The sequence below is a fragment of the Macaca fascicularis genome, chromosome 1 (assembly GCF_037993035.2).
Source record: "Macaca fascicularis isolate 582-1 chromosome 1, T2T-MFA8v1.1".
NCBI classification, from domain to species: domain Eukaryota; kingdom Metazoa; phylum Chordata; class Mammalia; order Primates; family Cercopithecidae; genus Macaca; species Macaca fascicularis.
In genome coordinates this window covers 215,554,071-215,578,855 of record NC_088375.1, presented here as the reverse complement: position 1 = coordinate 215,578,855, position 24,785 = coordinate 215,554,071, and the positions used below count along the sequence as shown (strand labels likewise).

Here is a 24,785-nt window from a genome sequence, read left to right as displayed (position 1 = left end):
CAAGACAGGGTTCTTGGATCTTGTGCAAGAAAGAATTCAGGGCAAGTCCATAGAGTGAAGTGAAAGCAACTTTATTAAGAAAATAAAAGAATAAAAGAATGGCTACCCCATAGGCAGAGCAGTGGTATGTGCTGCGCAACTGAGTGTACTTATAGTTATTTCTTGACCATATGCTAAACAAGGGGTGGATTATTCATGAATTTTCTGGGAAAAGGATGGGGATTTCCAGGAATTGAGCATTCCTTCCCTTTTTAGACCATAAAGGATAACTTCAGAACATTGCCATGGCATTTGTAAACTGTCATGGAGCTGGTGGGAGTGTCTTTTAGCATACTAATGCATTATAATTAGCATATTATGAGCAGTGAGGACAACCAGAAGTCACTTTCATCACCATTTTGGTTTTGGTGGGTTTGGGCCGGTTTCTTTACCACATCCTGTTTTATCAGCAGGGTGTTCGTGACCTGTGTCTTGTGCTGACCTCTTATCTCATCCTGTGACTAAGAATGCCTAACCTTCTGGGAATGTAGCCCAGTAGGTCTCAGCCTTATTTTACCCAGCCCCTATTCAAGATGGACTTGTCCTTGTTCAAATGCCTCTGACACTAGGAGTTCAAGACCATCCTGGGCAACATAGTGAGACACCATCCATACAAAATAAAAATTTTTAAATTAGCTGGGCATGGTGGCATGCCTACAGTCCCAGCCATTGGAGAGGCTGAGGCAGGAGGATTGCTTGAGTCCAGGAGTTTGAGGCTGCAGTTAGCTGTGATGGCACTACTGCACTCCAGCCTGGGTGATAGCGTGTCTAAACAAAACAAAACAAAACAAACAGTATAACAGCATTAGTTGTAATTCATTAAAGATCTCCATGGTGCTGGGTAGTGTGAGAGGCAATTTATAAATGTCCAGCTCTGATAACAACCAGGAAAAGCAGGTAGTAGTATTCCTATTTTATAGATGAAAAAGTTGAGGCTCTGGAAAATGAATGCTCTTGTGGGCTGGGCTTAGTGGCTCGTGCCTGTAATCCCAGCACTTTGGGAGGCTGAAGCGGGCGGATCACTTGAGGTCAGGAGTTCCAGACCAGCCTGGCCAACATAGGGAAACCCCATCTCTACTAAAAATACAACAATTAGCTGGATGTGGTGGCACGTGCCTGTAGTCCCAACTACTCAGGAGGCTGAGGCAAGAGAATTGCTTGAACCTGGGAAGTGGAGATTGCAGTGAGCCGAGATCATATCACTGCACTCCAGCCTGGGCGACAGTATCAAGAGGAAAAAAAGAAAGAAAGAAACAAAGAAAGACAGAGAGAGAAAGGAAAGGAAAGGAGAGGAGAGGGGAGGGGAGGGGAGGGGAGGGGAGGGGAGGGGAGGGGAGGGGAGGGGAGGGGAGGGGAGGGGAGGGGAGGGGAGGGAAGGGAAGGGAAGGGAAGGGAAGGGAAGGAAAGGAAAGGAAAGGAAAGGAAAGGAAAGGAAAGGAAAGATCTTGTCAGGGGTTATGTGGCTACTAAGTAATGAATGCCCAAGATTTTAACCCTGGTCTATCTGCCCTCAAAACTCATGCTCCTTCTGCCTTACAAAAATGATGGGGGTGCAGGGGAAGTTATGTGGCACGCATCCTAGCGTCACTCTGAAAAAAATTGGAAACATCCTAAAAAATACAAAAATTGAGGATGGTTACGTGATTTATAGTGAGTGTAGTCAGTAGACTATTGCAGTGACTAATAATGATGCAAGGGGCTGGGTGTGATGGCTCACGCCTATAATCCTAGCATTTTGGGAGGCCAAGGTGGGTGGATCACCTGAGGTCAGGAGTTTGAAACCAACCTGTCCAACATGGTGAAACCGTCTCTAACAAAAATACAAAAACAATTAGCCAGGCATGGTAGTGGGCACCTGCAGTCCTAGCTACTCGGGAGGCTGAGGCAGGAGAATTGCTTGAACCCAGGAGGCGGAGATTGCAGTGAGCAGAGATCGCGCCACTGCACTCCAGCCTGGGTGACAGAGTGAGACTCTCTCAAAAAAAACAAACAAAACAAAACAAAACACAAGAAGTTTTGTGCTGTGGCAGTATCATAGCCAATGATTATTATCCAAGGCATGATTGTTGCTAATTGAAAACTTTCCCCAATACTCCACTGTGACAACTTGCAACATAGTGAGCATTGGCAACTTTTTTTTTTTTTTTGAGACAGAGTGTTGCTCTTGTTGCCCAGGTTGGAGTGCAATGGTACAATCTCGGCTCACTGCAACCTCCATCTCCTGGTTCAAGTGATTCTCCTGTCTCAGCCTCCTGAGCAGCTGAGATTATAGGCACGTGCCACCATGCCTGGCTAATTTTTGTATTTTTGCAGAAATGGAGTTTCACTATGTTGACCAGGCTGGTCTCAAACTCTTGACCTCAAATAATCGGCCTGCCTTGACCTCCCAAAGTGTTGGGATTACAGGCGTGAGCCACTGCGCCTGTCCAGATGGCTTTTCTTTAGTACCTCTCTAAACCTGGAGACTCACCTGCTTCTAAGCCGTAGTAACCTTTCCTGCCCAAGCAAACACTGGCTATTATTCTCATCTACTTCTGTGCCTGTCTGCTAATGCCATGCTCCAATCTGGAGCTGCTCTGTTCAATATGGTAGCCATTGCCATGTGTGGATATGTAAATGTAAATTAATTTAAATAAATAAATAATTCAGTGCCTCAGTTCCACTAGTCCTTTTCCAAATGCTCAGTGGTCACATGTAGCTTGTGGTTACTCTGGTAGACAACAGAGATATAAATATTTCCATCAGAGAAGGAAGTTCTATGAGGCCGCAATGTTCTAGCGTCTAGGCTGAAGACCGTTTTTAGAATTCCAGCTGAATGAAAGATTCCCCAGTTCCTTGTCATCAGTGGAGGGACTGGACATTGACCTTTCCATTCTGAGATTTGACTCTCTCATCCCTTCTCTGCTCTCTGGAAAGCTCAAGGGTCAGGGAAAATTAAGTATGGCCCTTCCCACTAAAACGTAGGTCTCCCAATTATAGCTTTTTAGAGGAGCTTTACAGAGCAAAGGCTGATCAGGCAGGGTGGAACAGTGAGGAAGGTTAATTAGAGTAGTGCTTTTTATTATAAAGGTTATCGACAGAAGCCACTTACTGATGTCTACTCTGTGCCAAGCACTCTATTTTATCTCAGTTAATCTTCAAAGAAGTAAAGAAACTTGCCCAACTCCATGAGCCAGAATCCATAGCTCCAGTTAGCAAAGCTCATGCTTCCTCTATTATATTAACTTGCCTCCTGGGAGATTCCCAATCTCATAGAAGGATTCTGATTGGCCCTTCTTGAATAACAAGCCTATCCGTAGGACCAGCCATATTGGATGAAAAGTTTGGCTACTATGACTGGTCTGTCCCAGGTCATTGTCCACCACCGTACTGGTAGACAGTGACTCAGGATACTTACAATCTTGAAGAACAGTGGAGGTCCAAGTGTGAGCATCAACAATAGCATAAAAAGCACACAACAATAGCATAAAAAATTACAGGCTTGGTGACTGACACCTGTAATTCTAGCACTTTGAGAGGTCAAGGCAGGTGGATTGTTGGAGTCCAGGAGACCAACAGGAGATTTGGGTGGGGATGGACTCCAGCGATCCACCTGCCTTGGCCTCCTAAAGTGCTAGGATTACAGGTGTGAGCCACCAAGCCCAGCCTCATGTGCTTTTTATGTGCACTATTGGTTGATATTCACACTTGTACCTCCATTGTTTTTCAAGATTGTAAATTTCAGTTCCCCTTAGAACCACCTAAGATCAGGCCAGGCACGGTGGCTCACGCCTGTAATCCCAGCACTTTGGAAGGCCAAGGCAGGCAGATCACGAGGTCAGGAGTTCAAGACCGGCATGACCAACATAGTGAAACCCCATCTCTACTAAAAATATAAAAATTACCCGGGTGTGGTGGTAGTCTCCTGTAATCCCAGCTACTCGGGAGGCTGAGGCAGGAGAATTGCTTGAACCGAGGAGGCAGAGGTTTCAGTGAGTCGAGATCGTGCCATTGTACTCCAGCCTGGGTGACAGAGCAAGACTCTGTCTCAAAAAAAAAAAAAAAAAAAAAGAACCACCTAAGATCAGAGAAAGGCAGTCACCAAGTAAAAGGATAGGATAGACAGAAACTACTATTAACTGAATTAATTCTGTCGGTATAATTCCCACGGGACCTACCCACGTGCTAATCTCATTAGTTGATATGATTTGGCTGTGTCCTCCCCCAAATCTCATGTTGCATTATAATCCCCACGTGTCAGGGGAGGGACCTGGTGGGAGGTGATTGGATCATGGTGGTGGAATTCCCCCTTGCTGTTCTTGTGATAGTGGATGAATTCTTATGAGATCTGAGTTTTAAAAGTGTATGGCCCTTTTCCCTTTGTTCTGTCTGTTCTGCCATCATGCAAAGAGGGTCCTTGCTTCCCCTTCCCCTTCTGCCATGATTGTAAGTTTCCTGAGGCCTCCAAGCCATGATTCCTGTTAAGCCTGCAGAGCTGTGAGTCAATTAAACCCCTTTTCTTCATAAATTACCCAGTCTCAAGTGCTGCTTTACAGTATGAAAATGGACTAATACATTAATTTTCCAACTTATCTCAACGAGAACAATAATAACAGTTACTACTACCTTTTATTCAGGGCCTAGGTACTGTGGCATGTGCTTTTTTTTTTTTTTTTTTTTTATTGTGAAATAGGGTCTCGCTCTGTCACCCAGGCTGGAGTGCAGTGGTAGTGGTACAATTATGGCTCACTACAGCCTCGACCTCCCAGGCACAAACAGTCATCTCTCCTGAGTAGCTGGCACTACAGGCTCATGCCACCATGCCCGGCTACTTTTTGTATTTTTTGTAGAGATGCAGTTTCACCTTGTTGCTCAAGCTGGTCTTCAACTCTTGGAATCCAGCAATCCACCTGCCTCGGCCTCCTAAAGTGCTGGGATTACAGGCGTGAGCCACCGCGCCCGGCCGTATGTGCTTTTTATGTGCACAATTGTTGATGTTCGCACTTGTACCTCCACTGTTCTTCAATAACATAGGGCTTGTTTTCTTGCTTTGGGTAGAAATAGCAGATCGTGTTTCCTGAACACTCAGACTTGACCTTCCTAGGTTCTCTGTGGCCAGTTTCCCACAGCTGGCCCACCTCCTGAACTATGCTCTAGACTAATTCAAGTCACTCACATATTAAACATCAAATCCTTTTCCCTGAAGCTGAAGCTCTCTCTTTGGGAGTTAAACAAATGAGACGTTCACGCACACGATTACTCAAAAGGTTGGGCGCGAAGGGGCCAATTCTTGTTGTTGTTGTTGAGACAGAGTCTCACTCTGTCAGCCAGGCTGGAGTGCAGTGGCGCAATCTCGGCTCACTGCAAGCTCCACCTTCCGGGTTCACACTATTCTCCCGCCTCAGCCTCCCCAGTTGCTGGGACGCCTGGCTAATTTTTTGTATTTTTAGTAGAGATGGGGTTTCACCATGTTAGCCAGGATGGTCTCTATCTCCTGACCTTGTGATCTGCCAACCTCAGCCTCCCAAAGTAGTGGGATTACAGGCGTGAGCTACTGTGCTCAGTTTTGTTTTGTTTTGTTTTTCTTTTGAGACTAAGTCTTACTCTGTCACCCAGGCTGGAGTATAGTGGCACGATTTTGGCTCACTGCAACCTCTGCCTCCTGGGTTCAAGCAATTCTCTGCCTCAGTCTCCTGAGGAGCTGGTATTACAGGCGCCCACCACCACGCCCGGCTAATTTTTGTATTTTTGGTAGAGACAGGGTTTCATTATCTTGGCCAGGCTGGTCTTGAACTCCTGACCTCATGATTCACCCGCCTTGGCCTCCCAAAGTGCTAGGATTACAGGTGTGAGCCACCGCGCCCAGCCTGGGAATTCGGAAAAAGGACTTAGTCTCCGTTGTCTAGTCTGGGCCCTGGACGGTTGACCAGAGACTGAACCGGATGCTTTCGAGAGGGCCCTGGAGAACTGAGAGGTCTGCGGTTCAATGGTCAGGGAAGAAGGAGGAATGTTCCCGGGCCTTGGCTTCTCCTTGGATTGAATTCAGTCTACACAAGGGCCGCTTGGGGCCCAAGTTGTCTAAGTAAACACTGATTCCTTGACAAGTTTCCAAAAGCGGGAACAGAGCAACTGTTTGGTTTGAACAAGCTGTGCTCTGTAAACCACCACTTGCATATGACCAGGGCCCCGTGTAAATATTTTAGCTACAGATGGAAAGAACATAACTTTTTTTGAAATCCCATCACTTCACTGCTAGACTTATAATGAATTATGTGTTGTCTCTATTTGCTGTTAGACCTAAAATGAATTATGTGTTATTTCTATTTGTTGGGAGGTCCAGTTCTCTAATTTAATTGTAGGCTGCTTAGATGTGCCTCTGCTGAGACTGCTAGGGTTTGGGGGAAGCCCAGTAAAGAACATGCCACATTTGGCCAGGTGCAGTGGCTCACGCCTATAATCCCAGCACTTTGGGAGGCCGAGGCAGGCGGATCACCTGAGGTCAGGAGTTTAAGACCAGCCTGGCCAACGTGGTGAAACCCTGTCTCTACTAAAAAATACAAAAATTAGCTGGGCGTAGTGGCAGGAGCCTTAATCCCAGTTACTTGGGAGGCAGGGGCAGGAGAATTGTTTGAACCCGGGAGGCGGAGGTTGCAGTGAGCTGAGATTGAGCCACTGCACTCAAGCCTGGGGGACAAGAGAGAGAATTCTCTAAAAAAAAAAAAAAAAAAAAAAGGAACATGCCACTTTTTCCTGCTGGAATTTGGCACAAAATGAAGGGAAGACACAGGAACCAAGTAGGCGGGGATAACAATATCACTTGATTTCCAGTGAACTGATTTTGGAGAGATTTGGTTTGTTTTAGGTATATGGCTAAAGAGCTGCTTCATCATCATCTTCTTCTTCTTCTTCCTTTTTTTTGAGACAGGATCTGGCTCTGCTGCCCAAGCTGGAGTGCAGTGGTATGATAATGGCGCACTGCAGCCTTGACCTCCCAGGCTCAACAGTCCTCCCATCTCAGCCTCCCAAGTAGCTTGGACCACAAGCACATGCCACCATGCCCAGCTAATTTTAAAAATTATTCTTGGTAGAGATGGCATATTAGTTTATTCTTGCACTGCTATAAAGAACTGCTGGGCTGGGCGTGGTGGCTCACACATGTAATTCCAGCACTTTGGGAGGCCAAGGCAGGTGGATCACCTGAGGTCAGGAGTTCGAGACCAGCCTGACCAATATGGTGAAAGCATCCGGTTCAATCTCTGGTCAACCGTCCAGTGCCCAGACTAGACAACGGAGACTAAGTCCTTTTTCAGAATTCCCAGGCTGGGCGCGGTGGCTCACACCTGTAATCCTAGTGTGAGCAGAGGTTGCAGTGAGCTGAGATCGTGCCACTGCACTCCAGCCTGGGCAACAGAGTGACACTCCATCTCCAAAAAAAAAAAAAAAAAAAAAAAGAACTACCTGAGACTGGGTAATTTATTTTTTTAACAGTTTGTTTGTTTGTTTGTTTTTGAGAGGAGTCTCACTCTGTCACCACCCAGGCTGGAGTGCAGTGGCGTGATCTTGGCTCACTGTAGCCTCAGCTTCCCAGGTTCAAGAGATTCTCCTGCCTCAGCCTCCCGAGTAACTGGGACTATAGGTGCGCGCTGACACACCTGGCTAATTTTTGTATTTTCAGTAGAGATGGGGTTTTACCATGTTGGCCAGGCTGGTGTCGAACTCCTGGCCTCAAGTGATCCACCCGCCTCGGCCTCCCAAAGTGTTGAGATTACAGACATGAGCCACTGTGCCTGGCCTTAAGACGTTTAATTGGCTCATGGTTCCACAGGCTGACCAGGAAGCATGGCTGAGGAGGCCTCGGGAAACTTAGGATCATGGCAGAAGGTGAGGGGAAGCAGGCAAGTCTTACATGGCTGGAGTAGCAGGAAGAGGGCAAAGCGGGAGGTGCTACACACCTTTTAAACAACCAGATCTCCTGAGAACTCACTCACTATCACGAGAACAATGATGGGGAACTTCTCCCCCAGGATCCACTCACCCCCCCCCCACACCAGGCCCCTCCTCCAACACTAGGGATTACAGTTGCACATGAGATTTGGGTGGGGACACAAATCCAAACCATATCAGGTGGGGGTCTCACTATGTTGCCCACGCTGGTCTTGAACTCTTGGGCTCAAACAATCCTCTCACCTCAGCCTCCCAAAGTGCTGAGATTACAGCCACTGCATCCGGTCAACTAAGGAGCTTCGAATTCCTCACCCTAGAGTTAGGCAGACTTAGCCACCCTGTTTGAATGCTTAGCGCTTTACTACCCAGCACTGAAGTGGGCAGACCCATGCCTCAGAGGTAGAGCCTGGCCCTGTAGGACTTAAGGCATGGAGGAACAGAAGAGAAGGTGTGTTGGCAAAAAGAACAGAAAGAAGGAACTAAGTGGAGCATGCCCAGTTCCTTCTCCCACACCCACCGGAGTGTTATTCTTCCTTCCATGGGAAACAGTAAGGAAGGGGACCAAGAGTAGCTAAGATGTTACTCTGATGGACTTCCTGCCACATGGAAACTTGAAGCCAGAGCAAAGGAAGTTTGCCACCAACAGACATCTTGATGAAGAATGACGCAAAGGAGAGGCCTGGCCAAGGAATCCAGACACAGCCTCTTGGCAAAGAAGATGACAACTGCTTGAATCAGAAAGCAGAACTAGACTGGGTGCGGTGGCTCACATCTGTAATCCCAACATGTTGGGAGGCCAAAGGATTGCTTGAGGCCAATAATTAAACATCAGCCTGGGCAACATAGCAAGACCTCCTCTCTACAAAAAATAAAAATATAGCTAGGCGTGGTAGTGCACAGCTGTATTCCTATCTACTTGGGAGGCTGAGGTGGGAGGAGTGCTTGAGCACAGGAGGTCAAGGCTGCAGAGTGAGCTATGATTGGACCACTACACTCTACCCAAGAAGAACTTGACCTTGAAAAGGAAGTTTGCCATCAGGAATAGTTCCAAAACTGGTAATACGTAGACCCTGTATTAATCAGTTCTCACACTGCTAATAAAGACATACCCGAGGCTGGGTAATTTATATAGGAAAGAGGTGTAATTGACTCACAGTTCCACATGGCTGAGGAGGCCTCACAATCATAGCAGAAGAACAAGGGACATCTTACATGGTGGTAGGCAAGAGAGAGAACTTGTGCGGGGAAACTTCCCTTTATAAAACTCATGAGACTTATTCAGATCTCATGAGACGTATTCACTATCATGAGAACAGCACAGGAAAGACCTGCCCCATGATTCAATTACCTCCCACCAGGTCTTGGGAAGGACAATTTCCATGTCCTTCCCAAGACACATGGAAATTGTGGGAGCTACAATTCAAGATGAGATTTGGGTAGAGACACAGCCAAACCATATCAGACCTCTTTATAGGTAGGAAGACAGACTTTGAGAGTATTGCCTCCAGGTCCAGTCACTACAATTGACATTATTTGCCTCTGCCAAGAACACTCCACTCCCTGTCCCTTTGTGATTGAGGCAGACCAGGCTGTGTCCCAGTCAGGTGGAAATTAGCATCATGAATTTCAAACCTGATTCTTTATATGTTTCCTCTCTGGTTATGTGGCAGAATGGATTTTTCTGGTGTCTCTACCCTCTCTGGACCTTTCAATTCACAAACCTGGAAGGAGATGAGAGGGCAGATCTTTTACCATTTAACATTTTAACATATAATTAACATAATAATTCCCCAAAGATCTACAAGAACCTATTCATCTTACTAAGATGGAAGTACATCTCTTTAGCCTCAATCACAAAGGCTGAGGTAGTAGTTGGATGGAGCCAGAGACTCTGGAGGAGGGTTGGGGGGGGGGGTAGAAAATGAAAGAGGGGCTGGGCAAGGTGGCTCATGCTTGTAATCCCAGCACTTTGGGAGGCCAAGGTGGGAGGATTGGGCACCTGTAATCCCAGCAGAAGGCTGAGACGGGCAGATCGCTTGAGCCTAGGAGTTTGAGACCAGCCTGAGCAACATGGCAGAAACCCATTTCTATAAAAAAAAATTAAGAAATTAGCCAGGAGTCCGGGCACGGTGGCTCACACCTGTAATCCCAGTGCTTCGGGAGGCTGAAGCGGGTGGATCACTTGAAGTCAGGAGTTTGAGACCAGCCTGCCCAACCTGGTGAAACCCCATCTCTACTAAAAATACAAAAATTGATTACACTTGTAATCCCAGCACTTTGGGAGGCCGAGGTGGGAGGATTGGGCACCTGTAATCCCAGCTACTCGGGAGGCTGAGGCAGGAGAATCACTTGAACCTGGGAGGCAGAGGTTGCAGTGAGCCGAGATCACGCCATTGCTGTAATAAGATGGGAACCTTCCTAGAGGTGGAGGCTGCCTGTTTGCCTTTCTGGAGGTTGCTAGGAGTAAGGGCAGGGCTTTTCCTGAATAGCCTAACCATCCTCAGTCACTGTTGACCTCTCTACTGCGTTCCGCTCTCCTCGTTGATTTCTGCCTTAGTCTGTTTGGGCTGCTAGAACAGAGTATCATAGACTGGGTGGCTTATAATAGAAAGTGTTTCTCACAGTTCTGGATGCTGGGAAGTTGAAGATCAAAGTACCAACAGATTCAGGAACATCGTTCTGGTAGGAACTGAACAGTAGGAGGGCAATCAAGGCAGGAAGTATAGGTAAGAAGTTTTTCCAACAGTTCAATTAAGAGTTGATGAGGCTGGGTGCAGTGGCTCATGCCTTTAATGCCAGCACTTTGGGAGGTCGAGATGGGAGGATTGCTTTAGTGCAGGAGTCTGAGACCAGCCTGGGCAACATAGTGGGACCCATCTCAAAACAAAAAGAAAAGAAAAGAAAAGAAAATGAGTTGATGAGTAGGAGGATTGAAAATAGAAAGAGGGCCGGGCGTGGTGGCTCAAGCCTGTAATCCCAGCACTTTGGGAGGCCGAGACAGGCGGATCACGAGGTCAGGAGATTGAGACCATCCTGGCTAACACGGTGAAACCCCGTCTCTACTAAAAAGTACAAAAAACTAGCCGGGCGAGGTGGCGGGCGCCTGTAGTCCCAGCTACTCAGGAGGCTGAGGCAGGAGACTGGCATAAACCCGAGAGGCGGAGCTTGCAGTGAGCTGAGATCTGGCCACTGCACTCCAGCCCGGGCGACACAGCGAGACTCCGTCTCAAAAAAAAAAAAAAGAAAATAGAAACGAGGAAGCAGATGAGAGAAAGACCCTGGCAGAGAAAGAACCCACAAGGCTGGTCATTGCTATAGTCTGAATGTTTATGTCATCCCAAAATGTCTGGTGAGCACCCCCTTTCTGGTTCATAGAGGGCACCTTCTCACTGTGTCTTTACATGGTTGAAGGGGTGAGGAGTTTCTCTGCGGGCTCTTTTATAAGCGTACCATTCCCATTCATGAGCGCCCCCACCCTCATGATCTAATCACCTCCCAAAAGCTCTACCTCTAATACCATCACCTTGGGGATGAGGATTTCAATATATTACTTTGGGGATGACGTAAACATTCAGACTATAGCAATGACCAGCCTTGTGCATTCTTTCTCTGCAAGGTCTTTCTTTCATCTGCTTCCTCGTTTTTATTTTCAACGCTCCTACTTATCAACTCTTTTTGTTTCCTTTTCTTTTTTTTTTGAGATGGGGTCTTGCTATGTTGCCCAGACTGGTCTCGAACTCCTGGGATCAAGCAGTCCTCCCAACTTGGCCTCCCAAAGTGCTGGGATTACAAGGGTGAGCCACTGCACGCTGCCTCATCAACTCTTGGATTGAACTGTTGGCAAAACTTTTTACGTAGACTTCCTGCCTTGATTGCCCTCCATCTCTACTTACTGTTCAGTTCCTACCAGAGTGATGTTTCTGATAAAACCGATCTAATCTACTTAAGGCCCTCTGCTACTTAAGTCTTTGCTCATTCTCCATTGTCTATAAAATAAAATCCAAGATTCAAGAGTCTTAGGCAAGCTTGCAGTTTATCTTCCACTATGATTGTTCATACATCCTATACACTGAGACAAGCACAGCTAAGCAAGTATAGAATGTTGGGTTAGAAGGAAAGAGTTTTGGGTAAACTGAATAAATGGGCCAGTTTTGCAGGAAATTGGTGGAAAGGAGAAGTAATTTGGTATTTCTAATATTTATTGGGTCTTCCTAAAGGGAATGGACAAGTGATTTATGGAACCACTACTTATGATATGTTATAAACCCTTTAAAAAATTGCATTCACACTTCAAAAATAGGGTTATATGTATACTAATAGAATCTATGGTATATTAATATAATACTTTATTATTAAGACATCTAAAAATCAAATTGGAATAATATTTTATGGGAGTATAAAATGCTCAACATATTAATATAATGTTAAAGTGAAAAAAGTAGAATAAATTTATTATTATAGTATCTTTTTTTTTTTGAGACAGAGTCTCCCTCTGCCACCCAGGCTGGAGTGCAGTGGCACAATCTTGGCTCACTGCAACCTCTGCCTCCCAGGTTCAAGCAATTCTCATGACTCAACCTCCCGAGTAGCTGGGGCTACAGGTATTGGCCACTGCACCCAGGTAATGTTTTTTGTATTTTTTAGTTGAGATGGGGTTTCACCATGTTGGCCAGGTTGGTCTCAAACTCCTGACCTCAAGTGATCTGCCTGCTTTGGCCTCCCAAAGTGCTGGGATTACAGGCGTGAGCCCCCACGCCCAGCCAATTTTTTTATTTTTATTTTTATTTTTATTTTTATTTTTTTTGAGAAAGATCTTGCTCTGTTACCCAGGCTGAAGTACAGTGGCATGATCTTAGCTCACTACAGCCTCAACCTCCTGGACTCAAGCAATCCGCCCACCTCAGTCTCCTGAGGTGCTGGGGTTACAAGCATGACCCACCTTGCCCATCTATACTATAATATAATTTCCACAAAAAGAACATAGACTAGAATGTATTACAAAAACATATTAATATACGACGGGATTATAGGAGAGTTTTTATTCATTCTTAAGTTTTTAAATGTTTGTCTTCCTTTTTCTTTTCTTTCTTTCTTTTTTTTTTAAATTGAGACGGGGTCTCACTATACTGCCCAGGCTGGTCTCAAACTCCTGAGCTCAAGTGATCCTCCTACCTCAGCCTCCTAAAGTGCTGGGATTACAGGCATGAGCCACCTGCATCCAACCAATTTTTTGTATTTTTCAAATGTCCTACAATAATCCTACTTTTATGATTAGAAAAGAGGAACAATGGTTACAAGGTTTATAATATGAGGAAATGCAATGTGTTATAATATTAAATGTAAAAGGCAGAAGACAAAATTATGTAAAGTGATCTCAACTGTGTTAATTTTTTTTAAGTGGGAAGGAAACATACCCAAATGTTAACTGAGAGAAAAAGAGAGGGTGAGAGAGAAATTCCTTATAAGAAATTGGCTCATACAATTATGGAGGTTGGCAAGTCCCAAATCTGCAGTGTGGGCTGGCAGGCTATAGACCTAGAAGAACTGGTGGTATAGTTTGAGATAAAAGGCAGTCTTCTGGAAAATTCCTCCTTGCTCACAGAGGCCAGACTTTTTGTTCTATTCAGGCCTTCATCTCATTGGATGAGGCCCACTCACATTATGGAAGGCAGCCAGCTTAGTCAAAGATTCAAATGTTGATCTCATCCAAACACACCCTCCAAGATGACACATAAAATTAACCATTACAGATGGCACCACCAGTAAAGTATTCCTGCGAAAAAACATAAATCTAGCTGAATCTCATTAATCTTCTCAATTTAATTATCAGATGATGTGAACAGCAGGGGATAGAGGAGCATGTTAAAAGACACTATGAGGAGATTAGTCAATCCTCTACATGATAAATGAATGGCATTAAAAAGATAGAGGAATCATGATAGATGAAAAGTGATTCTTTGTTTGTATCCTGATTTGAACAAAACAACCCTAAAGAGACATTTGTAAGAGTATCAGAGAAATCTGAATGCTAACTAGACATTAGTGGATATTAAGGGTTTTTTCATGTGTTACTTGTATCATAGTTTTATTTTTTAAAACAAAAGATCTTGTTTCTTTCTTTCTTTTTTTTCTTTTTTTGTTTTTGTTTTGGGATGGAGTCTTGCTCTGATGCACAGGCTGGAGTGCAATCTCACAATCTTGCTCACTGCAACCTCTGCTTCTCGGGTTCAAGTGATTCTCCTGCCTGAGCCTCCAAAGTAGCTTGGATTACTGGTGTGCACCACCACACCTGGCTAATTTTTGTATTTTTGGTAGAGACAGGGTTTCACCACGTTGACCAGGCTGGTCTCGAACTCCTGACCTCAGGTGATCCACCCACCTCAGCCTCCCAAAGTGCTGGAATTACAGGCATGAGCCACCACACCTGGCTGATCTTGTTTCTTAAAAATACATGGTGAGAGGGCAGGCACAGCATCTCACACCTACAACCCCAATACTTTGGGACGCTAAGGGAGGCAGATGGCTTGAGCCCAGGAATTCAAGACTAGCTTGGGCAACATGGCAAAATCCCATCTCTATGAAAAATACAAAAATTAGCTGGTGGTGCATGCCTGTAGTTCCAGCTACTGGGGAGGCTGAGGTGGGAGGATTGCTTGAGCCTGGGAGGTCAAGGCTGCAGTGAGCTTTGATCATGCCACTGCACTCCAGACTGGGTGACACAGTGAGACCCTGTCTTTCATACACACAAAAATACATTGTGACGCGTTTGCAAATGGGAAGATTTGATGTCTGAGCTTTGCTTTAGTATAATCAAGCACATTGGTTTTAGGGCATGGAAATTCTGTATTCTCAAAGTCACACTTATGTGTAAAAGAGCAAATCAGCGGGATTCTCCTGGCTTGCACAACTATAAATCTGGAATGAAAGCAGCATATGTAATTTAAAATTTTCTAGGTCACATTAATGAAAGTAAAAGAAACAGGCTGGGCAAGGTGGCTCATGCCTGTAATCCCAGCATTTGGGAGGCCAGGGTTTGAGGATTGCTTGAGCCCAGGAGTTTGAGCCCAGCCTGGGCAATATGGTAAGAACCCATCTCTACAAAATTTTAAAAATTAGCCAGGTGTAGTGGTGTGCACCTGTGGTCTCATCTCCTCAGGAGGCTGAGGCAGAAGGATCACTTGAACCCAGGAGGTCAAGGCTGCAGTGAGCCATATTCTTCCCACTGTACTGCAGCTTGGGCAGCAGAGTGAGACCCTGTCTCAAAAATAAAAAAAAAATAAAATAAAAAAGAAGAAGAAGAAGAAAAGAAATGAAAGAAGTAAAATTAGTGATCAGTATTAATTATTATTATTATTATTTTTGAGAGAGAGTTTGACTGTGACACCCAGGCTAGAGTGCAATGACACGATATCGGCTCACTGCAAGCTCTGCCTCCCAGGTTCTAGCGCTTCTCTTGCCTCAGCCTCCCCAGTGGCTGGGATTACAGGCGCCTGCCACCGTACCCAGCTAATTTTTGTATTTTTGGTAGAGACGGGGTTTCACCACATTGGCCAGGCTGGTCTTGAACTCCTGACCTCAAGTGATCCACCTGCCTCGGTCTCCCAAAGTGCTGGGATTACAGGCGTGAGCCACCGCGCCCGGCCTAATACAAATTTTTCTAATCCAATATATTCATAAGATTATTTCAATATGTAATCAGCGTAAAAAAGTACTGAAATATTTTGTCTTTTTTCATCCTAAGTCTTTGAAATCTGTTGTGTATTATACACTTACAGCATATCTCAATTTGGCCTCACCATATATTTTGAGTGCTCGGTAGCCACATGTGGGCACCATATTGGACAGCACAGGGCCACAGTTGGTTGATGAGGACTCTGGAGACACTATTTTGGGGGATTTTCTCTGCTTTTTTTTTTTTTTTTTTTTTTTTAATTCTTTTTTAGAGACAGGGTCTTGCTCTGTTGTCCGGGCTAGAGTGCAGTGACACAATTATAGCTCACTACAGCCTCAAACTCCTGGGCTCCAAGCAATCTTCCTGCCTCAGCCTTCTGAGTAGCTAGGACTACAGGCACACACCATCACTCCTAGCTAATTTTTTGTTTTTATTTTTATTTTTAGAGATAGGAGTATCGCTCTGTTGGCCTAGGCTGGTCTTGAACACCTAGCCCCAAAAGATCCTCCTGCCTCGGTCTCTCAAATCTCTGGGATTGTAGGTCACTGCACCAGGCCAGTATTTTCTATTTCCCTCCCTTCCACAAAATATATTAAATTTATAACATCCATCAAATGTTTGGAACAATTCAAACATAGAATCATTATTTAAACTTAAGAAAAGTAAAATTAAAAAGGGCTGAAATTTTAGAAAGCCACTACTTCTGATATATTCTGATTCTTACTTACTCTATCTTACTTCAAATATTGTCTAGTTCTCAGGGTGTCTTTTTCATGGTTGCAGAAGGACTTCCCATAGAAACTAGAACAATGTGTTTCTAGTTTGCATTCAAAAGACTGAGAACTTAGCAAAATTTTCTATTATCTCTTTGGCCCACATTGGCCTTGACCTGCCATCCCTGAACCAAACATTGGCCAAAAAAAAAAAGGGGATGGTTGATTAGACTAATCAGAGGCCTAGAGGTAGCATCAATTCCTTGAGCCTCTCAGCCATTATTCAGTGGAGGAGCGATGGAGAGGATGTTGAGGGCCAAGCCCAAAGTCATCTACTTTAGAGAATGTTCTAGCACTCAGAAATACCATCCAGCAGGCTCAAAATCTTCTCCACTAGCTGGGTGCAGTGGCTCCTGCCTGTAATCCCAGTGCCTTAGGAGGTTGAAATGGGAGGATCCCTGGAGCCCAGGAGTTTGAGACCAGCCTGGGCAGCATAGCAAGACCCCACCTCTACACAAAAATTTTTGAAAATCAGCCAGGTGTGGTGGTGCGCCCCTATACTCCCAGCTACTCAGGATGCTGTGGTGGGAGGATGGCTTGACCTCAGCTCACGAGGCTGAGGCTGCAGTGCGCCGTACTCATGCCATTACACTCCAGCCTGAGTGACAGAGCAAGGCCTTGTCTCAAAACAACAAAACTTCTCCAACATTCATGGGACAAGAAAGCACAGCTCCTCCAGGGACCACCTTCAGTGATCTTTGCCATGAAGCAAAGAGCTCTTTTTTTTTCTTCTTCTTCTTCTTTTTTTTTTTTCGAGAGGTTCTCCCTCTGTCACCCAAGCTGGAACACAGTGGTGTGATCACAGCTCACTGCAGCCTTGACCTCCTGACATCAAGCAATTCCACCTCAGCCTCCTGAGTAGCTGTAACTACAGGCACACATCATCACGCCTGGCTAATTTTTGTGTTTTTTGTGTGTGTGTAGAGATGGGGTTTCACATGTTGCCCAGGCTGGTCTCAAACTCCTGGGCTCAAGGGATCTGCCTGCCTTGACCTCCCAAAATGCTGGAGTTATAGATGTGAGCCACTGCACCCAGCCAAAGAGCTCATTTATACCATCTTTTTTCAAACTGGCATGGAGCTGAGCTGTTAACCAGTGATGTATGAGACTTCCCTAGGAAAACAGGACCCCAAAATTCCAGTCTTTCAGCACAGTATAGACAGCGCAGTGTAGTGAAACAGCCCTGCCCTGGCTTCGGCACCTGTTCTACCCACCTCTCAGTTGTGGGACCTTGGGTGGAGCACATAGCTGTCCTGGTTGTATTTCCCATTTGTAAAGTACAGGCTTGCATTACAACACGAGTGAGTGTCCACCCATTGTTCTTCCTTTTAATGACATTTTACAAGGAAGCCCAATATATAAAACAGATAAAAACAGAGCTTCTCTGCTTGTAGTAAGAACAGGGACCTGGCCTTTCCCTCAGTAGGGCCACTGAGTCATTCTTTAACAAACACTTAAATTGTATTTACTTTAAGCCCAGCTCTATTCTAAGTGTATTACATGCATTCATTTAATATTTCACTTAAGTCTTCTTAATAACCCTGTGAAGTTGGCATAATTATGATCCACAATTTCCGTGAGGCAGTTGAAGCCCAATGGAGTTGAGCAACTTGCTGAAGGTCACACAGCTCGTAAGTCACAGAGCCAAGATTCAAACCCAGATTCAACTAGACATCAACTCCAGGATCCACGTCTCTAGCTTTTCAAAGCCCAGTGACTCCACAAACCAGCTCAAAGCCACTCAGCTGGATGATGCCTAAGATACTCTTCAGTCTTCAAGTCTGTCAGCCTACGAGTAATAGTCTGGTGTGTTGCTTGTTTATTTCAGCATAGTAGACATCCTCAATCGAAATCCCACTGTCCAGCTTCCAGCACTCCATACGTGGGTGCAAGTAGGAGTGGTGGTGGGGAGAGCAATGGACAGGGCATGTCTTCTGCAGACTTAGGCTTAAGTCTAAGTCCAGGCAGCTCACCCCAGTCCACTTCCACTAAAGCCCATGGACTCTTACTTCAGGCTTTTGACTCTACTCCTACACCATAACCTCAGGGGGAGTATATTTTTCTAACCTCAACTCATATACTCATGGGGAATATGGGAGAGAATTGTAGTAGTAAAAGTTATCCTGGATATGGAGTGTCCCCAGAGTCCTGATCACCCAACCTATAGCCCTGTGCTGTCCAATATGGTGGCCACATGTGGCTACTGAGCACTCAAAATATATGGTGAGGCTAAACTGAGATATGCTGTAAGTGTGAAATACACAGTAGATTTTGATGACTTAGGATGAAACTTATATGATGTACCTAGATCAGTCAAATTCATAGAGACAAACCAGAGTAGTAATTACTAGGGGCTGAAGGGAAGATGGAATGAGGAATTATTTTTTAATGGGTACAGAGTTTCAGTTTTGAATGATAAAAAAGTTCTGGAGATAAATAGTGCACAGCAATGTGAATCTACTTAATGCCACTGAATTATACACTAAAAAATGGTTGAAATAGTAAATTTTATGTTATATATATTATGTAAATATATATTTATAAATAATTTTGGTATATATTTATATATAGCATACATATATAATATTAATATATACATATTAAAATATTCATGGTATAGAAATATTTTACATGTATGTAAATACACATATACATATGTATATATAATATACACATTATAATATATACATATTAAGTATTTATGCAATGTGTATACATATTAATATACATAATTAATATGTACATGTTATAAATTAATACATATTATGTAATAATAAATATATTATATTATATACATATTATATAATTAATATGTATATACTTATATATAATATGTACATATACAGACTATGTATTATGCATTATGTATTATATATACACATAACATGTATATACACATATTATATATGTATATATAATATATAACATGTATATATTTATATATTACATTGTTATATTTCTACCACTGTATATATATGTTTATATATAAATATATAGTGGTAAAATATATACTTACATACATTAAAAAGTGGCTACATATAGTCATAAAATAAATATAACAAAATTCAAATAAATAATGTCTACTTCATAGGGAGATATGTGTGTGTATGTTGTGTATATATATAGTGGTAAGATATATATAGAGGGCTCACGCCTGTAATCCCAGTACCTTGGGAGGCTGAGGTGGGTGGATCACCTAAGTTCAGGAGTTCGAGACCAATCTGGCCAACATAGTGAAACCCCGTCTCTACTTAAAAAAAAAAAAAAAAAATACAAAAAATTAGACAGGTTTGGTGGTGTGCACCTGTAATCCCAGCTACTCAGAAGGCTGAGGCAGGAGAATCGCATGAACCCAGGAGACAGAGGTTGCAGTGAGCTGAGATTGAGCCATTGCACTCCAGCCTGGGCGACAGTGCAAGACTCTGTCACAAAAAATAAAAAATAAAAAATATGAAAAAAATATATAGTAGATATATATATATATATGGTGGTCATATATATAGTGGTAAAATGTCTGTTACATAAAGCTTAAATAATGTCTACTTCATAGGGAGAGACGTGTGTGTGTGTATGTGTATATGTGTGTGTGTGTGTGTGTGTGTATATAGACCCTCCTGGAAAATTTACAATGTGTTGACTAACATTGTAACATCCGTTAGTTGGGGAACTGATTCACTGTAGCCCAATTCTCAGCTCTGTTCTGCCACTTATTCTCTCATCACGTTGAGGAGGTTAGATCAGAGATTTGACAGTCAGTTAAACCTAGGGTACACTCTTAGCTCTACCACTTGCTAGCTGAGGGACTAGTACAAGTTACTAAAAAAAAGAAAAAAATCAACTAACATTTATTAATTGATTGAGCATTTTCATTTATGGCAGGCACTGTATTGACCATTTTACACATACTAGTTCATTTCATCCTCATAATCACCCCATACAATATCGTTTACCATTTATTCCCTCATGACATAAAGTGAGGCACAGAGAGGTGAAGTTGGCCAAGGTCACGCAGTCAGCACATGGGAGAATCAGGACTCACCCGAAGAGGCCAACTTCCCCATCAGACACCACAAGCACGGGGCCCACAAGGCTTTATTTTATTCTAATAACATTGTTTTATTTTAATTTGTTTTAAACTCAGAAGAAAAACATAAATATAATAAAAATGAGCATAGAATAGTGAATTCAGCCAGGCATAGTGGCTCACACCTGTAATCCCAGTACTTTGGGAAGCTAAAGCAGAAGGGTCACTTGAGTCCAGGAGGTTGAGACCAGCCTGGGCAGCATGGTGAAACCTCATCTCTATTATTACATTTTTTAAAATTAAAAAATAAAAAAACACATTTTAAAAATAGTGACTTCAGTCTGGATTAGATTTAACTTCATTCCAACCTAGTCATAAAACATAAAGTCAAATTTTTTTATGGAGGGAAGGGGCCCACAGAGGTAAGATTGTCTAGGGCCCATGAAATCAGGCCTCTTCACTGCAGACCCGGGCTTAAACTGTTACAGCTTACTAGCTCTCCGCACCCCAGCTAACCTGCTTGAAGACCGTCTATCTGTGTGCACCCAGACAAGTCGTCCTTTTTGTATTTTCTCTCTCTCTCTCTCTCTCTCTTTTTTTTTATGAGAGACCAGGCTAGAGTGCAGTGACGAGACCTTGACTCACTGCAACCTCTGCCTCCCAGGTGTAAGCGATTCTCCTGTCTCAGTCTCCCGAGTAGCTGGGATTACAGGCATGTGACACCACGCCTGGCTGATATTTGTATTTTTGGTAGAGATGGGGTTTCACCATGTTGACCAGGCTGGTCTCGAACACCTGATCTCAAGTGATCCACCTGCCTTGGCCTCCCAAAGTGCTGGGATTACAAGCGTGAGCCACTGTGCCTGGCCCAAGTCCTCCTTTTTGTGCCTCAGTTTCCTCCTATTTAAGATGGAAATAGTCAAGAGTATTGATTTGTGTATGGCCATGAGGATGCTGATGAGTAAATGTGCACACCTTAACACTGTGCCTGACACTCAGCAAAGGCTCCATAACATTTAGCTACATCTGACCTCATTCCCTGTGGCAGCAACAGGGTCTGGAGCTTTTCTCAGAGAGCCAGCTGTCTGACAGGCTCGGTGCAGCAACACCTCATCAGACACACCAGGAATTCCACGGCATCTTCACAGCAGTCTCTGGAGAGATTCTGATCTAGTCTTCAACCAACCAGGGGAAATCCACGCTTGTGAAAACTTCCAGGCACCAGCAATAATTTCTCCCCTTCCCACACTCCTCCCCAGTCTCCTGGGCCCTTTTCCATCTTAGCTCTGTTTCTACAGGAAGCAGGACAGAAAGGACTCCGTTTTAAGCAAGTGTAGAAGAAAGAGCACAGACTCGGCACTCTTGGGACCTGGCTTTGCAGCTTGGCTCTGCCAAAAACAACCTTGGACAATTCACTGGTGCTCTCTGAGCCTCAGAGTTGTCGGCTAGGTAACAGGAATCCATCATTAAAACAGTAAGAATAACTGTCACGGTTATTACTAGAACGCTCTATGGTATAAGCATACAGACTTTCAGGTCAGAGTCCTTTGGTTCTGCTGTGGTCTGGATGTCTGTGATCTGCACCCCTCCCAAATTCATACATTGAAATCCTAACCCCCAAAGTGATAGTATTAGGAGGCGGGGCCTTTTGGAGGTGACAGGTCTTAAGGGTGAAGCCCTCGTGAATGAGATTAGTACCTTTGTAAAAGAGGCTCTAGAGAGACCCCCCTCCCCTTCTACTATGTGAGGACACAGTAAGGAGATGCCATCTGTGAACCAGAAAGTGGGCCCTTATCAGACACTGAATTTGCTGGTGTCATGATCTGGGACTTTCCAGCCACCGGAACTGTGAGAAGTAAGTGGTTGTTGATTATAAGCCGTGCAGTTCATGGTGTTTTTTTGTGTGTATGTGTTATAGCAGCCCACACAGACTAAGAGTCACATCATGGGTTCTACCTCTTGAAAGTACAGGACCTTCCCTTTCTAAGGCTTCTCATTCGTAAATGGGGAATAATAACAGCCCCCACCTCAAAGGGTTATTGGGATAATTAAATGAGATAATTAAATCCAAAGATCTTTGCAGTACTGGGCACACAGTAAGTGCTAGAAAAAGGCCAGCAATTGTTGTTGTTGTTGTTGTTGTTATTATTATTATTATTATTATTGAGACAGGATCTCACTTTGTCACCCAGGCTGTAGTGCAGTGATGCAATCTTGGCTCACTACAGCCTCAGCCTCCAAGGCTCACAATCCTCCCATCTCAGTCTCCCTAGTAGCTGGGACTACAGGCACACACCACCACATCTGGGTAATTTTTAAATTTTTTATAGAGACAGGGTTTTACCATGTTGCCCAGGCTGGTCTCAAGTTCCTGAGCTCAAGCGATCCTCCTGCCTTGGCCTCCAAAAGTCCTGGGATTACAGACATGAACCACTGTGCCCAGCCAGCAATTGTTATTTTAATTATAATGGTGTTTGTTCTTGAGCCCTGTAGCATATAATAGAGTTTTCCAACTGCATACAGTAATGATCAATTAATAGCTGTTGAATGAGTGGATGAATGAATGGATGGATGAATTAGTGAATGAGTCTTGCCATCACTGTCAATGTAGAACTCCTTTCTTCATATTAAATTCCCCATTCTCTTAATGGCAGCAGGAGTTTTAGCAGCCTCAAGACTTTCAGGTTTCGTGTTCCTTTCTGATTTGATGAGGTGGTTTAAGATATATCCACAATTTTGACACTTCCTTCAAAAGGTGTACCCTATTTCCCTTCCCCTTGACTGTGAACTGAATTTAGTAACTCACTTGTAACAAACAGGATAAAGTGGAAGTGACGGTGTACAACTTCCAAGACCAAGGTCACAAAAGACCTTGAGGCTTCTGTCTTGGTCTCTCTCTCTTTCTCTCTCTTGGATTGCCTGCTCCTGCAGAGGGCTGCTGCCATGTCATGAGCACACTCAAGCAGCTCTAGGGAGGGGTCGTGTCTTAAGGAACTGAGAACTCCTGCCAATAGCTGTGTGAGTGAGCCATCATGGAGGAAGATCCTCCAGCCCCAGTCACGCCTTCAGGTGATGGCAGCCCCAGCTGACGATTTGACTGCAAACTCTCATGCAACCAGGAATAAGAACCACTCAGCAGAACCACTCCCAATTTTCTGACCCACAGGAACTGTGAGATAAATAAATATTGTTTTAAGCTGCTGTGCTTAGGAATAATTTGTTACACAGCAATAGATAAGTTACATATTTTGTATGACTATTCTTTTTTTCTTTTTGAGACAAGGTCTCACTCTGCCACCCAGGTTGGAGTGCAGGGGCATGATCACAGCTCACTACAGCCTCAACCTCCTGGGTTCAAGTGACAGTTTTGCCTCAGCCACCCGAGTAGCTGGGACCACAGGTGTGCACCAACACCCGTGGCTAATTTTTGTATTTTTTTGCAGAGACAGGGTCTCCTTATGTTTCCCAGACTGGTCTTGAACTCCTGAACTCAAGCAATCTGCCCACCTTGGCCTCCCAAAGTGCTGGGATTACAGGTGTGAGCCACCATGCCTGGCCCATGTATGACTATTATTATTTTTTTTTCAGGTTAGACGGGTAATGTGCCAATGTTGTAACAAGGTTTAGAGAGTGGCAGATCTCACATGTGTGCATAAACACCCAATCATGATGCTCATGAACTACAAAAGGATCTTATATGACTATTTTTGGTAAAATGAATGAATTCTCTTTTTTTTTTTTTTTAGACGGAGACTCACTCTGTCGCCCAGGCTGGAGTGCGGTGGAACGATCTCCGCTCACTGCAAGCTCCGCCTCCCGGGTTCACGCTATTCTCCTGCCTCAGCCTCCCGAGTAGCTGGGACTAATTTTTTTGTATCTTTAGTAGAGACAGGGTTTCACCGTGTTAGCCAGGATGGTCTCGATCTCCTGACCTCATGATCCGCCCCTCTCAGCCTCCCAAAGTGCTGGGATTACAGGCGTGAGCCACCGCGCTCGGCAAATGAATTCTTTTCTATCAATCCTTGCTCGTGGAGACTTTGGACTGTTCATTCTCCATATTATGTTAGCGCCGTTCAGAAAGCCTAAATCCCACACATTACTTGTGACGTTACTGTTACTAAACCATGCCTGCTAACTAATGAAGGAGCCCCCTACCCCTTAAGGTCTCAGGTGGGCTGCATCCTGACCTCCGTTGCACACCAGATCTCAGCGGGATTGGCATCACTAGATCCCTGGCTGGGGAGGAAGATTCAGGCTCGGTAACAAGCAGGCTTCTTTCCAGTCAGTAGCTCATATTTGGAAGCCTCATGTTGTATATTTCAGCAGGGCCCATCTCAGAGAGAATATTTCCTTA

General features: G+C 44.3%; 2 non-coding genes across 2 annotated transcripts; one reads left to right on the top strand and one right to left on the bottom strand.

Moving 5' to 3' along the window:
- The first annotated feature begins 2,051 nt into the window (after positions 1–2,051).
- Positions 2,052–2,190, top strand: LOC123570683 (U4 spliceosomal RNA). The gene has a single exon (XR_006694943.2). It is a non-coding gene; the product is annotated as a U4 spliceosomal RNA (small nuclear RNA).
- Positions 2,191–24,018: 21,828 nt separating this feature from the next.
- On the bottom strand, positions 24,019–24,123 carry LOC123571212 (small nucleolar RNA U13). The gene has a single exon (XR_006695393.2). It is a non-coding gene; the product is annotated as a small nucleolar RNA U13 (small nucleolar RNA).
- Between the last annotated feature and the right edge of the window lie 662 nt (positions 24,124–24,785).